The sequence below is a fragment of the Dermacentor andersoni genome, chromosome 1 (assembly GCF_023375885.2).
Source record: "Dermacentor andersoni chromosome 1, qqDerAnde1_hic_scaffold, whole genome shotgun sequence".
NCBI classification, from domain to species: Eukaryota; Metazoa; Arthropoda; class Arachnida; order Ixodida; family Ixodidae; genus Dermacentor; species Dermacentor andersoni.
In genome coordinates, this window is record NC_092814.1 from 210,585,192 (window position 1) to 210,601,021 (window position 15,830).

A 15,830-nucleotide genomic window follows, 5' to 3' on the forward strand; every position below is an offset into this window, starting at 1 on the left:
AAGGTCTTGAAATCTCGTCAGACAAATGTGCACTGATGGCGTTCACTCGCAAACCAATGACACCCTACGCCATCTCAATAAATGGCCAGATAATTTCTTATGAGAAGACTCACAAATTTCTTGGCATAATCATTGATAGAGATCTCTCATGGAGCCCGCACGTGACCTACTTGAAACAGCGTCTGACAGCAATCTCCCACCTTTTCAAGTTTCTGGGCGGAAAGACTTGGCGAATGTCAGTGCATGCAATGTTGGAATTGTACAGGGCTCTTTTTCTGGGCTTCTTGAGATACAGTTTGCCCGTACTGACCAACACTTGCCAGACAAATCTTCGTGCTCTACAGGCTATTGAAGCTCGGGCTCTCAGGGTTTGTCTTGGTTTGCCAAAATGCACATCGACAGCAGCGACTATTGCGATTGCGCGGGACCAACCTATACAAACACACATTGCGGTGGAAGTGTTGAGAGTGCACATTAGGCACGTTGCCCGTGCCCGTTCACACCACCTGGCAGCACTATCGTCAGAAAGGCCGCAGGCATCATTTTGTACTACGATTTCGGAGTATTACACCTGCCTTCCATCAGGCTTCACCCCCCCGCAACTAAGCCATCGATTCCTCCATGGTGTTTGTCTCGACCCGCACATACACCTCACCGTACCAGGAATCAGGAAAAAAATCTGAGCTGTCATCACCTGCTCTTAAACAACTAACTCTGCTCCTTTTGCACGAGAGATACGCCGAACACGTACATATTTATACTGATGGATCGGCAACTCTCCAGTGTTCCTCTGGAGCCGTGGTCTTCCGAGCGAAAGCCACCACCATCAGTTTCAAGACATGTCACTCAACGACACCGATGGCTGCGGAACTTGCAGCTCTTCGCGCTGCACTTCGTCTCGTCAGCCAAGAACAACCTCGAAAATGGTCAATATTCAGTGACTCGAAGGCAGCACTGCAATCTTTCCTATCAGCCCTGCGGCGCAGACCACACGAACTGGTATTTGAGATTAGAGAACTAATTCATACCTTGACTGAGAAAGGACACCGCGTGACATTTCAGTGGCTTCCAAGTCACTGCGGAGTCATAGGGAACGAACATGCCGATAACGCTGCTCGGTCGGCTCTTCAAGGGGACGAAGAGGAGCCGATACCGTTATCAAGGACAAATGCCGCTAGAAAACTTCGAATGCTCAGCCGTGATATCACGTTCTCTTTGTGGAACGCAGGAAGTTTTCAAAACAACCGACTCCACACTCTTGACTCCTCTCTACGCCTTTGCATTCTAGCTGGACTCTGCCGTCGCGAAGCTACCCTGCTTTGTCGAATATGGCTAGGGGTGGCTTTCACCAAGTCTTTTGCTTTCCGAATCGAATGGGCCGACGACGCCTCGTGTGATGACTGTGGTAACGAGGAGACTCTTCAACACCTTCTTTGTGACTGTCCTCGCTATAATTTACAGAGACAATCACTCGCAATCGCGATAGCGCGCTTTGACCGAATACCTCTCACAGAGGAACTTATTTTAATATGCCGCCATCACAAGCCATCGCAGCAGAGCGCGACGAGGGCACTTTGCGGTTTTTGAGGGCGACAGAATTGGACAAGCGGCTGTAGCCTGGACAGATGTTTATAGTGCTGCAAGTGCTACTGTGCTCTGCGGTGGCACTATGTGGCGACAGTGACCGACTGTGATTGTATGTCTAGGCTCCTTTCTTTCTTTATCTCTAGTTTGTTATCACTTTACCTCCCCTCTTACCTCTCCTCAGCGTAGGGTAGCAAACCGGATCTTCCCCTCTGGTTAACCTCCCTGCCTTTCCCCTTTCCTCGGTCTCTCTTGACCATGGGTTTATTGGTTTTTTTACTAACGCACGTAACGCGACAGTAATGGGCCGCTTAAAAGCACGCACCTGAAATGTTGATGCAACAACCTGAATTTTCATGTCAACTCACAGTATTCGAAACACACTTCAAGGGTGCTTTTCGTCAGATGGCTGGTCAGGATTGGAAGACTCACCATCTGACGAAAAGCACCCTTGAAGTGTGTTTCGAATACAGTTCTGCATCGCGGTCACGCGCGGCACTGAATAGTCACGTTCAGAGCAATCCTCCACTACCGCAGAGAGCGGTTACGCTACCCCCCAGCACACAAAACACTGAATGAATCTCAATCCACGACTTGGCGACTACTTCAGACACGAACTTTCCCGAACCCCATGCTATACAACCGCATTTACCTCGATGCATACTCCCCACTCTGCAAAGAGTGCGAGGACCGCGCTGACCTCGATAACATTATCTGGCAATGCCCCAAAGCCTCATCCACCAACACCTACCGCACTAACACTACACGCATCATAACTACGGCCGAGCAGCGGGAGACTTTGCAGCTCAGCTTGGACCCAGAGGAGCAGCTCTGGGCCTTCCGGTTGGCCGAAGACGCCGCCAGAAAGCAAGGACTGGCCGCCGTCTGATGAAGGGTTAGTCTCCCAGCCCCCGCCACCCCTGGACCCCATCAAGGACATAATAAAGTTTTATCTCTCTCTCTCTCTCTCGTCAGATGTGATGACTCAAAGCTCTAGATCAAGTTAGTGGCAATTTTTGCAAAAGATGATCGTAAGAATACTCTTATAGCAGTTCTATACAGTTCCACATGTATCTGCTGTTATATTCAGGATGAATTTCTTATGCAATCTCTTTGGAGTTAACTTTGAAAATCATTGAAGGCAATATGCATTATAGCGTATACAAGGGCTCTCGCGAAAATATATGCCACACTTACTCCCCAGAATATTGCTACGGGATAGTATTTCCTATGACGAAGAGCCGAGCAGTAAGATGACGACGACGACGATTAGAAGCTAGCGCGGGCTGTTGCCTCTTGGCCAAGCGCAGCGTATTTTCTTGTAAATATACTTGTACATAGCTTTTCGTCTGCGTCTTCCTACGTAACATATCTGGTGGAGGTCGACGTTCCCTGTACCTCGTCACGGAGCTTCGCAGTGGACGGTACGTCGAGCCTTCCTTCTTGGCTCCCGGTGACGACAACCCGACTCCGCCGGCTCCGACACCTGCTGCCACCTCGACGACCTACACCACTCTCCCCGCTCCCCGTGATCCTGGCGTATTCTCGGGCAAAGATGGGGAAGAAGTCGATGACTGGATCAGCCTGTATGAACACGTCAGCCGCAATAACCGGTGGGACCCTACTATTATGCTCGCCAACGTAGTCTTTTACCTCGGTGGCACACCTAGAGTTTGGTATCGCACGCACGAAGATGAGCTCACCAGTTGGGATTCACTTAAGACACAGCTTCGAGACTTGTTCAGCAACCCCTACGGTCACCAACTTGCCGCGCAGAAGGCGCTTTCCGGCCGTGTGCAGACGTCAACAGAGCCCTATGTCACGTACATTCAGGACGTCTTGGCTCTGTGCCGCAAAGTTGAAACCCACATGACTGAGTCCGACAAGGTTGCCCACATCCTCAAAGGCATTGCCGATGACGCCTTCAACTTGCTCGTTTGCAACAACGTAGCGACGGTGGATGCTGTTATAAAAGTGCCGCCGTCTGGAACTCGCTAAAAGCCGACGTGTTGACCAGCAGTTTGCCCGTCTGCCCAACACCCCAGCGACATCTTCCTGTGCCGACACTCCTCGTCCCAACAACACTGCCGATGTTACCAGGATCGTCCGGCGTGAGATCGAGGCCGCCTATCCGGCTGCCTTCGACTCCAGTCCCACCAACACATCTGCAGTCACGGTCTCACTGATCCAGGAAGTTGTCCGCCAAGAGTTCGAAAACATGGGTCTTCACACCATCTGCTCGGCCCATCGTCCTGATACCCGCCCGGCTTCTTCGATTCCGCCCCGTCCCGCATCTTCTTACTCACCACCTTTCCGCAACCCATCTGAATGGCGCACTGCTGACGACAAGCCCATTTGTTTCCACTGCCATCGAATCGGGCACATTTCTCGCCACTGTCGCAGTCGCTGGAGTTCCCCGACCAGGCCTACTTATACTGCCTACTCTCGCCCCCCAGGTGGCCCTTCTCGTCCCTATGCCGCACGCTCCGATAACGCCGCCGCTGATTCTCCTGCACCGAACCGCTCCTATTCTTGTTCGCCTTCGCCCCAACGACGACAATCTCGCTCTCCCCAGCCGCGTCGCACCTATTCGCCGACTCCCTTCGGACGCCGCTCCCAGCCGGAAAACTAGACGATGCAGCGCCTCGAGGTGACGCTGCATTGCTCCCTACGCCGCCAAATCCTCTACTGACGTTGCCCACTCATCTGAGCCTTCTTGACGTGCAAGTCGACGGTGTTTCTGTGCCTGCACTCATAGACACTGGGGCGCATTTGTCTGTAATGAGCGCTCACCTTCGTAACCGGCTCAAGAAAATTATCACGCCCGCCACGACGCCTGTTGTCCATGTCGCCGATGGCGGAACAGCCCCCGTAATTGGTATGTGTACCGCCCGCGTCTCCTTCGCCGATCGCTCAACAATCGTGCTATTCACAGTCATCGCTCACTGTCCCCACGACATCATCCTCGGCTTAGACTTCCTCTCCGCACATCTGCTATCATCGATTGCTCCGCCAGTACTCTCTGCCTCGACCTGCCTGTTCTGGATCCGGCTGAACAACACCCTACTCGCCTCAGTTCCGTCGACTTCGTTCGCTTGCCACCTTCGGCACTGACTTACGTTGACTTCGTGTCATCCCTACCAGTCCCCGACGGTCACTACATCGCGGCTCCTATGCAAGACGTCCTCCTTACACACGGGATCACAGTACCTAATACAGTTTTATCTATTACGGCGAATTGCGTCTGCCTGCCAGTGGTCAATTTTGGCTTGACGACACAAGTGCTGCCACGCGGGATGTCTCTGGCCCAACTTTGCTCATTCGAGGATCACTCAGTAGCATCGATTTCAGTAGACGACCATTCAGCCGATCCTCCTCTACCGTCGCAGTCAGCAACTTGTACCATCGCCAACTTACAGAAAATGATTGCACCCGACATGCCGTCCGAGCACGCTCGTGCGCTCTACCGCGTTCTGATTTCCTACCAAGATATTTTTGACTTTAACGATCGTCCTTTGGCCCAAACAACAGCTGTCAAACATTGCATTAATACCGGCGATGCCCCTCCTATTCATCGCCGCCCGTATCGAGTATCACCGGCTGAGCGTCAAGTTATTCACACCGAAGTTCCCAAAATGCTTGCCAAGAACATTATTGAACCGTCATGTAGTCCATGGGCGTCACCTGTTGTGCTGGTAAAAAAGAAGGATGGCTCATGGCGCTTTTGCGTGGATTATCGGCACCTTAACACGGTTACCAAAAAGGACATGTATCCCCTGCCTCGGATTGATGACGCCCTTGACTGCCTCCACGGTGCTCGCTATTTCTCCTCTATTAACCTTCGCTCCGGCTATTGGCAGATTGCCGTGGAAGATCTCGACCGCGAGAAGACTGCCTTTGTAACACCCGACGGTCTTTATCAATTCAAAGTGATGCCGTTCGGTCTATGTAACGCTCCTGCCACTTTTGAACGCATGATGGACTCCCTTCTTCACGGTTTCAAATGGTCCACCTGCCTGTGCTACTTGGACGACGTTATAGTATTCTCCCCAACATTCGCTACGCACCTCGAGCGCCTCTCAGCAGTCCTGGACGTTTTTCGGCGAGCCGGTCTGCAACTCAACGCATCGAAGTGCCAATTGGGCCGTCGCCAGATTACCGTCCTTGGACATCTCGTTGACGCGAACGGAGTGCAACCGGACCCAGGCAAGATCCATGCTGTTACGCACTTCCTTGTTCCAAAGTGTGTCAAGGATGTGCGCAGCTTCATCGGCCTTTGTTCGTACTTCCGCCATGTCGTGAAAAATTTCGCGGCCATAGCACGACCACTAACCGAGCTTTTGAAAAAAGACGCCCCTTTCCAGTGGGGCGATAACGAGGCCTCTGCATTCTCGCTTCTAATCGACCTTCTCACAACGCCTCGCGTTCTGGCCCATTTCGATCCTTCTGCGCCTACCGAAGTTCGTACTGATGCCAGCGGTCACGGAATTGGCGCAGTACTGGGACAACGCCAACGTGGCCACGACCGTGTTATCGCTTACGCCAGCAGGCTCCTCTCGCCCGCGGAGCGCAACTATTCCATCACTGAGCGTGAGTGTCTGGCCCTAGTTTGGGCGGTTGCGAAGTTCCGCCCATACTTATATGGCCGACCCTTTTCCGTTGTCACAGACCATCACGCGCTTTGCTGGTTATGCTCATTGAAAGACCCTACAGGAAGACTAGGTCGCTGGGCCTTACGCCTCCAATAATATTCATTCTCTGTCACCTACAAATCTGGCCGACTACACAAGGACGCTGACTGCCTGTCTCGCTACCCGGTAGGCGAGCCTGACGACGCCGACAGTAGTACCACCGACGGCATTTTCTCTGTGTCTGCCTTCGCTAACATCGCCGATGAGCAGTACCGAGACCTATCGCTGCGAGTACTCATCGAGCGTCTGCGCTCTACACCTACCGACGCATCCGTTCGCCGATATGTCCTCCAGGGCGGCATTCTGTACCGAAGGAACTTCCTCCCTGATGGCCCTGATCTTCTTCTTGTCGTGCCAAAACATCTACGACAGACTGTGCTCTTTGAGATGCATGACGCACCCATTGCAGGACATCTTGGGGTAACCCGCACGTACGACCGTGTCCGCCGCCGCTTCTATTGGCCTGGTCTCGCTCGCTCCGTCCGACGCTATGTTGCTGCCTGTGATCCCTGCCAGCGTCGGAAAACACCTCAGGTGCTACCTTCCGGTCATCTACAGCCGATCACCGTCCCTGTGGAACCATTCTTTCGTGTTGGATTAGACCTCCTCGGTCCCTTTGCCACGTCATCCTCTGGGAACAAATGCGTAGCCGTCGCAACTGATTACGCCACCCGATACGCTATCACGCGAGTTCTCCCTACCAGTTGCGCCACTGACGTCGCGGACTTTCTCTTGCGTGACATTATCTTAGTGCATGGCGCCCCACGACAGCTGCTTACTGACCGTGGTCGTAACTTCCTCTCGAAAGTTGTCGCCGACATTGTGCGTTCCTGCTCTATTCAACACAAGATGACTACCTCATACCATCCTCAAACCAATGGCCTGACAGAGCGGTTAAACCGTACTCTTACCGACATGCTGTCCAAGTACGTTTCGAAAGTCTACCACGACTGGGACGTTGCCCTTCCTTACGTCACATTTGCTTATAATTCTTCCCGGCACGACACCGCCGGATTTTCTCCATTTTATCTACTCTACGGTCGCGAACCGACCTTGCCCCTTGACACGGTACTTCCTCCTGCTGCGATCTCAACAACCGAGTACGCGCGCGACGCCATCGCCCTCGCCGACCATGCACGCCAGCTTGCCCGTGCTCGACTGACGGACTCGCAAACCACGCAGCAGCGTCAGTACAACGCCCGCCACCGTGACGTACAGTTTTCGCCTGGTGCACTCGTGCTCCTGTGGTCGCCCTCTCGTCACGTCGGACTTTCAGAAAAGCTCCTTTCGCGATACACAGGGCCCTACCGCGTGCTGCGCCAGATGATGCCTGTGACGTACAAAATTGCTCCTGTGAGCTCAACCTCGTCATCTACTCTGGCATCTAGTGATGTCGTGCACGTCAGTAGGCTCAAGACCTACTGCAGTGCTTCAGACTCCGGCCTTTAGTCGCTCCGGGACGGCGCTTTTGCCGCCGGGGGTAGTGCTACGGGATAGTATTTCCAATGACGAAGAGCCGAGCTGTAAGAAGACGACGACGACGATTAGAAGCTAGCACGGGCTGTTGCCTCTTGGCCAAGCGCAGCGTATTTTCTTGTAAATATACTTGTACATAGCTTTTCGTCTGCGTCTTCCTACGTAACAATATTGTTACGTAGGGGAGAGTGATGTAGGTCGTCGAAGTGGCAGCAGGTGTCGGAGCCGGCGGAGTCGAGTTGTCGTCGGCGGGAGCCATGAAGGAAGGCTCGGCGTACCGTCCACTGCGAAGCTCCGTGACGAGGTACAGGGAACGTCCACCTCCACCAGATATGTTACGTAGGAAGAAACCGACGAAAAGCTATTTACAAGTATATTTACAAGGCAATACGCCGCAGTTGGCCAAGAGGCAACAGCCCGCGCTAGCTTCCAATCGTCGTCGTCGTCTTCTTACTGCTCGACTCTTCGTCATTGGAAATACTATCCCGTAGCAATATTATTAACCGAAAGCATCCATGCGATGTAAACTTTCTTGCGTCATTAATATAAGGTTATATTGAGACTTAATATAAGTCGCTTCGATATCCGGGAACTATTTCAGCTCAGTTGACACCACAAAACGTAAAACGGTTCCTGCAGAGTGGAACCATCAGACAGTGGCGCACGAAGCATCGGTGGCACGAATTTCTTTCGCTTTCGAATTTCAACGGCGTGCACGCGCTGTTCCGCAGCTTCTCGCTCGCGTATTGATATCTGCGCAGATGTCGCGCACATTTTTTTTCTATACTGGTAGTGGGCCTCACCATCTGTTGGCTCATTTTGTCGTTGCACCTGCACGCTCCGTCGTTTTGCACCGCTTTTCCGCCTTTGCTCTCTCATTCGTTTCGCAGTATCCCGCGCTCTCGAACTGCACTCAAGCTGCGAGAGGAGAAGCTCTAACGGTGGTGCTTCATAGCTCTAGAAAACCGAACGCCAGGCTGGCTCATAGCACATAACTGCACGCGTCGTGATGACATATAAACTCGTTTCCGGCTCGGGGACGCCCCAAGCACCCCATGAACAACTCCCACGCGCTAACGTCTGAGCCACGCGCTTCATCCGTGCATTCAAGGACAGATTATAGTGCCACAGTAAGGGCAGTCTGCCTGCAGGAGGAAACTATTTTTGCCTGATTCTGTGAATCGGCATGCTGCATGGATGAGAATAAATAGAGAAGAGCAAGATTTCCCGTCAGCGTATAGCAGCAGCAGTAACATTGCGAACAACTGTTTGCCAGTGGGATGTGCTGCAAATGTCAGGAAGGTTGCTGTAGTGATTCTGAAGTCTTACTGATCCAACAGTCATAGTTCTGAAACTTATTTCTGGAAGAGGGAGGCACGGGCTCTCTTCGCATTTATAAATAAACTACCAGATGCGCTTATGCAGTTCGCAGTCCCACAGCAGGTAATACTGTAGCAGACAAGGACGACGTTGTGTGCACCGCAAAGAAAAGGTGATGGCAGCGTCCGCTGTGAGGACTTACTGATGTCGCAGTAGATGAGTTCGGAGCCGGACGATTAGCTGAAATCTGATCTTTTTTTCTCATAGTTCTCTAAGCTGGCTGCCTGGTAAAGCTACGCATAAACTAAAGACCATCGTTTACACACTCACGTTAACGGTCAAAAGCGAGAGATCATCACCGAGAACGCCACTTGGCCTTCGCGAAGTCGCTTCCCAATTTGAACATTTTGCGTTCTGAACTGTCGTTGACTGCCTTCAACACAGTGTTTGTATGGATCCTTCGAAAGGAAAGCTTAATCGCAACTTCGTTATGTAGATCTGGAGTGTCTAGTGCTGAGCTGCGACATCGCGAAGTTTCCCAGATAGCAGAAGGAGGAGGAAAAAAAATCAGGAGCAAATAAAGCGCATTGAGAGCAGCAGAAGGCCTACGGCCGTTCTACACTTGAGGTAGACCTTCTGCTTTGTCACGCAGTAAGACAGCGACCTAACCGCTGAGGTGGTGCGTGGTAATTATGAACAACTTCTTGGATTAAAAGAGCTCCTTTGTTTTCCAGAGCAACTAGTCAAACTCTAATGCGCGGCCAGATATCATTTCTACGCATCTACTATATGATACTGAATGTGTTTGAAAAGAGCATTACATTCGCTTGGCCATGGCACCTTAAAACATGAAAAAAGAAGCAGAGAAATAGATGTCCGCACGCTGGTGCATGTTCTCAGATGTGTATTAGAATATGGTGATCTGTCTTATGGACAGCTTCGACAAAAGCCTTCGAAGCAGTGAGATGGATGCTGATGTATACGGGGATAACACAAGTGGCTAGAGATGCAATAAAGGAAAGGATCCCACCCTTATAGTTACTCCAATATACAAGAAAGAAAATCTAACTTTAATTGGTCAAAAAATGCTACAATCTAAAGTAATGATAGTTCAAAAGATTTATTTTGCTATTCTTCCCAACGTGGCCTAAGAAGTAGGCCACGTTTGTGCCACCATGCAACCATCTCGTCGAATCTCTAACGATGACGCACTGCAAATTTTCAAATACGCAACATTTCATCCATGACCATAATTTCATTGAAGTTACATTGCTGTACAACTATAGGGCGATGCCAAAGGCATCGCCTTATAGTTGTACTCTTTGACGTGGAACTTGCCTACTCTGAGTAAAACGACGTGCCGTTATCCTCTCAGGCAGTGCCTTAATCGGTACGAAAGATCAGTTTTGTGTTCATGGCACTTTCTTCTTCCATGCTCCACCCGTTTAAATTCTGATTTGTGCACTGGTGTTGAAGGAAAATTTCTGACCCGACTAAACTCCCAGCTGTATAAGAAAAATCTTTCCATTTCACATCACGGGGCCGAAACCTTGAACCTGAGCGGTCACATGAATGGACATTTTGTGATATTTCCTGGGCACTTGTGAGATGCATACTGGCTAATTATTCTGTGAAATTTTTCTGTAGGTATCCTGCGCGGAATATTTCAATAAACAAAGGAGAGCCCGAACACACAGCCCAGCTGTGTCGAGAAGCGGTAATCTTTCTGGTACGACAAGACATAGTATACACACTAAGAAAAATTACACTCTCGATGGTGGATTGGATGTCGAAACACCATTTTTATTGAAACACTTTTATTGAACTTTTATTGAAACATTTTTGTCTCTCTCTCTTGAAGATGCATATACTCGTTAGCAGCCTTTGATTAATTTCAGGGTGCTAAAAGGATGTTTTGTGCGAAACACACGTTTTACAGAATTTAAGGGTGCTTGGGCACTTCAACATTTCAAGCAAGTAAAAAGCCGTACGGCTTTACTTCCCAGAGGTTTGCGCGAAGTCATTGTTCGAGCACGTTATATGGTCACAGCAGGCTATGGATGTCATCCTGCTACTTCAAGTATATGGCGACCCCGGTGGTGAAGTGGAGAGATGGAACAGTTTTTTTTATTTACCATCATGCCCTTCGTTTTTAATCACTGGCTTAGTTTAAATTGTTTAAGCTTGGTGTTGTTTTAAATATCAGCTCTCAAGCATCAGCGAATTATAGAGCGTCGGCCAGTCATGGTTCTTCAGGAGCATGTTCTTTCTGGTGTAGCATCGGCACTGACACACTATTATGCGCAGTAAGTCTTGCACTGTTTCACGCAGTATCAGTTGGAATAAACATTCGTTGATATAATGTGTAGCCATCTCCTAACGATAACAACACATTTATTGTGGAAATGGCGCGATCAAGTTGTAAAGTGGGAAGACCACTATTTTATCCTACCTCATTCCTGTCTTTTTGTTGTTTAATCTTGATGCTGGTTTGTAGACTAACTGAAGAGCGTGGCGTCAACCTACCATAGCAGCTAGAGATGACATCGCATTCTTTAGGCGCTGCATTATTCTCTGTGGCTGTGTCGGTGGAATGGCCGAGAAGTAACACTTCCGATTAGCGATCTAGTTTCACAGTTGGGATCCTGGTGGAGTGCTGAACGCTCATTCCCCTTTATTTTTTTTTTATAAAGAGCTTCTCCAAAAGTACTTCGGGATTACTTCGACGGACATCCCAAAGTCTAGGGTAGTGATAAAAGAAAATGTAGTACCGTATTTACTCGATTTTAAGCACCCCCTTTTTTTCACGATCGCGATGCCCAAAGTCAGGGGGGGTGCTTAGATTCGAAAAATCTAGAATGACCCCCCCCCCTCCCTCTTGTCGCTGCAACATCACGACGAGATAGGTGCGAGAAATAACATTTTATTTTGGAAACATTCAAAAGAAAAATCGGTGCAGACAGTGACAGCTTGTGTAGGATGCTCAGTCACCATCACTGCCACTCGAGTTCGTCGCACCGCTTGAATCGCTGCTCTCGGTATCCTACAGCAGGTCGTCTTCCGTTCCGTCGAAGTTGTTTGTGATCGAGCACTTCTTAAATGATTTGACCACAACGTCCACTTGGACCCTCTTCGACGCGTCCGAAATCCACTTTGCGATGGTTGATGGGGACGCTTTCTGCAGTTTTCCCGTCGGCGTCTTGTTCCGGTCAGGGTTTCGCACCCACTCTTCGTACTCCTGTCGGTGATTGGCTTTGAAGGCCTTGTTGACTGAAAAGTCGAGGGGTTTCAGCACTGCCGTCATGCGACCCGGAATCACAACCACGTCGCTATTGATGTTCTGAAGCTTTGTCTTTACCTCCGGGGTCAGATGGCCGCGAAATGCGTCCAACAGAAGCATCGACCGCGTGCCTGCAGGTCCGCCGAGCAATGATTCCAGAGTGAGCAAGCGCGTTTGGCGACCTTGGCTACGCGCTCTTCCTAACAAATAGAAGGGTGCTTAGATTCGCATGCAAACTTTTTTCCTAACCTTTTCGCGAAAATAGAGGGGGGGGGGTGCTTAGAATCGCGAAAATACGGTATTCATGGCTGCGAAAATTCAGCGCTAACCCAAGGGCCAAAGAAGGAAATGCACGAGACGGGTGCTGTCTCACAACTGAATTTTTACTGGGCTATATATGAATGTAATATACACATGCAAAGAGAAGAAGTAGTTTAATGGTGCAAAGAGAAGGCTTCGCATTGAACAACAGGGTGTCTACCAAACGGGAAAACCGGAAATTTTTCAGGGTTTTCGAATAGTGTCGAAATGTTCAGGGAAAACTCAGGGAATTTGTGCTTTTATCAGGGAAAATTGTAACTTTATTGAAAGGGAATGAAAGTCGCGGTAATGGTGGCTCGAGTTACAGAGAGGAATCGCCACAAATCGTCTTTGATGCCATGTCGTCAGCTGGAGTAGCCAGTGTACAGTCAACGACCGACTTTCCGGACGCCCGATGATTCGGACTGCTTCGCGGCATCACCACGTACCCCACAGAGTCAACGTATAAGAACGTCAAAAATTTCGGGCGCAAGAACCCTTCGCAGTCCGATTTTCTTGACTTTTTGCCCCGAAACGGCAATCGAAGCCAGCACCGCCGCCATTTTGATTACCTCGCCGCCTCGAACCGGTGCTCTCGCAGGTAGTTCCGCTTGCAGCCACAGCCAACACCGCGGCAGCGCTAGGCCTAGCTGCTTCGACGTTCGCTATTGAGCTTCTTGCCGTTCGGTGCCATGTTTTACATTGGAAGGACCTATGCATTGAGGAATGAACGGGAAAGGAAGCGTGCCGCCCCTTTTTTGAAGGAGCTTGCGCTCAAAAAGCAAAGTGTTGGCTGACGCCGACGAGCAGGTGTCCCTCATCCCAGCCAAAAAACTCTTTAAAACCGTGAAACGCAACACTGAGGTGTTGTGCGCGGGCTGAGAGTATGTCAGGACAGTTGAGGCTGACGTACCAGCTGTTGCGAGAGGCCCGAGAGAAAGTTCGGGCCTCATACCAATTAGCTTGCTATCAGTTGATAGAAATAGCTCATATTCGAAAATATTCTGTATGCATCTATTTTTTATTCGTATTTGAGAATGTTCGACTCGGTTTGCAATGATTTTTACCATTTTCTTTCTAAGATATTTTATTCGTTGTGCATTTGACGAGCTTCTGTTTTCTTTTTGAATAAGATAAACACTACAACTTACTATTCAAACTCGATTAAGTCACTATTCGAACTGGGTTAAGTCGTTTTCTTAATTTTTTGACGTGCTTACTAGGGAGTTACAGCATCGGGCGACATGGTGTCAGGCCGTCTTGACATAAAACAAAGTTCTGTGCCACTCAAGAAATTTTGCAAAGGCACTCAGGGAATTTGGAGGTCAACTTGGTAGACACCCAGCCCAAGGTTTCGCACAAGGCTTCGCATTGCAACAAACGCGGCTGCATACCAGAATTCAGCAGGTGTGTGTGTGTGTGTGTGTGAAAACTTCTATTGAAATGAGGTCTGGAGGCTCGACATTTTAAGCCAAGGCTCACACGTTGACACTGTCAGGTCAAGCCCATCAGCGACATCATGGGCCATCAGACGGCCCTTGGTCTTGAAACAATGGGCTTTGAATCCTTTTTTTCCCACTGTGTCCATTCTTCAACGAGGTTGGGGAGAGTCGCGGGACACCCCGCCAGCATATCTCTGATTCCAATGATGCCATTACAATCGTTGCAGTCCATCTTAATCTCCCTCTCTGGATATATTTTATTATTGTGGTACGGCGTGGCATATGTACCTGTTTTCAATAAGCGCAGCGAGACTGCCTGAGCCCTGTTCAGTTTTGAATGTGGCAATGGGAATTGCCTGCGTCCTAAATAGTCATTATCATCATCAGCCTATTCATGTCCACTGTAGGGTGAAGGCCTCTCCCTTCCCTGCGATCTCCAATTACCCCTGTCCTGCGCCAACCGATTCCAACTATAGCACCCGCAAATTTCCTAATTTCTTCGCACCATCTAGCCTTCTGCCGTCTTCTACTGCGCTTCCTTTCTCTTGGTACCCATTCTGTCAGCCTGATGGTCCAACCGTTATCTAGTCTGCGCATTACATGACCTACCCAGCGCCATTTTTTTCTCTTAATGTCTGTTAGAATATCGTCTATACCCGTTTGCTCTCTGATCCAAACCGCTCTCTTTCTGTCTCTTAAAGTTATGCCTAGAATTCTTCGTTCCATCGCTCTTCGCGCGGTCCTTAACTTCTTCTCAAGCTTCTTTGTCAGTCTCCAAGTCTCTGCGCCGTACGTCAGCACCGGTAAAATGCACTGATTGTATACTTTCCTTTTCAATGATAATGATAAGCTTCCAGTCAGGAGCTCACGATGTCTGCCGTGTGCGATTCGACCCATTTTTATTCTTCTGTGTGTGTGTGTGTGAGAGAGAGAGAGAGAGAGAGAGAGAATGAAGAGGAAAGGCAGGGAGGTTAACCAGATATGAGTCTCCGGTTTGCTACCCTACACTGGGGATTGGGGATAGGGGTTAGAAAGATGACAGAGGAAAACGCTAAAAAAAGAAAGAAAGAAACACGCGCACATGGAGAATTTGCTTCTCATTCATGGTCAGGGTTCCCTGTGATTAGTTGACCTAGGTAAACGTACTCCTACACAGACTCTAGAGGATTACTTGCGATATGGAACTCTGATTCCCTTGCCAGGTTATTTATCATTATCTTTGTCTTCTTCATAATAATCTTCAGCCCCACTCTTACACTCTCCCAGTTAAGGTCATCAATAATTTGTTGTAACTCGTCTGCATTGTTGCTGAATAGAACAACGTCATCGGCCAACCGAAGGTTGTTGAAGTATTCGCCGTCGATCTTTACTCCTAAGCCTTCCCAGTTTAATAACTTGAATACTTCTAGGCACGCAGTGAATAGCATTAGAGAGATTGTGTCTCCTTGCCTGATGCTTTTCTTTATAGATATCTTCCTACTTTTCTTGTGTAGAATTACGGTGGCTGTGGAATCTCTGTAGGCATTTTCCACGGTATTTACGTAAGCGGTCTGTACTCCTTGATTACGCAATTTCTCTATGACTGCTGGTATCCCTACTGAATCAAATGCTTTTTCGTAATCGATGAAAGCCACATAGAGAGGCTTATTGTACTCTGCGGATTTCTCGGTAACCTGGTTAATAGCATGGACGTGATCCATTGTAGAGTAACCTTTCCTGAAACCAACCTGCTCCCTT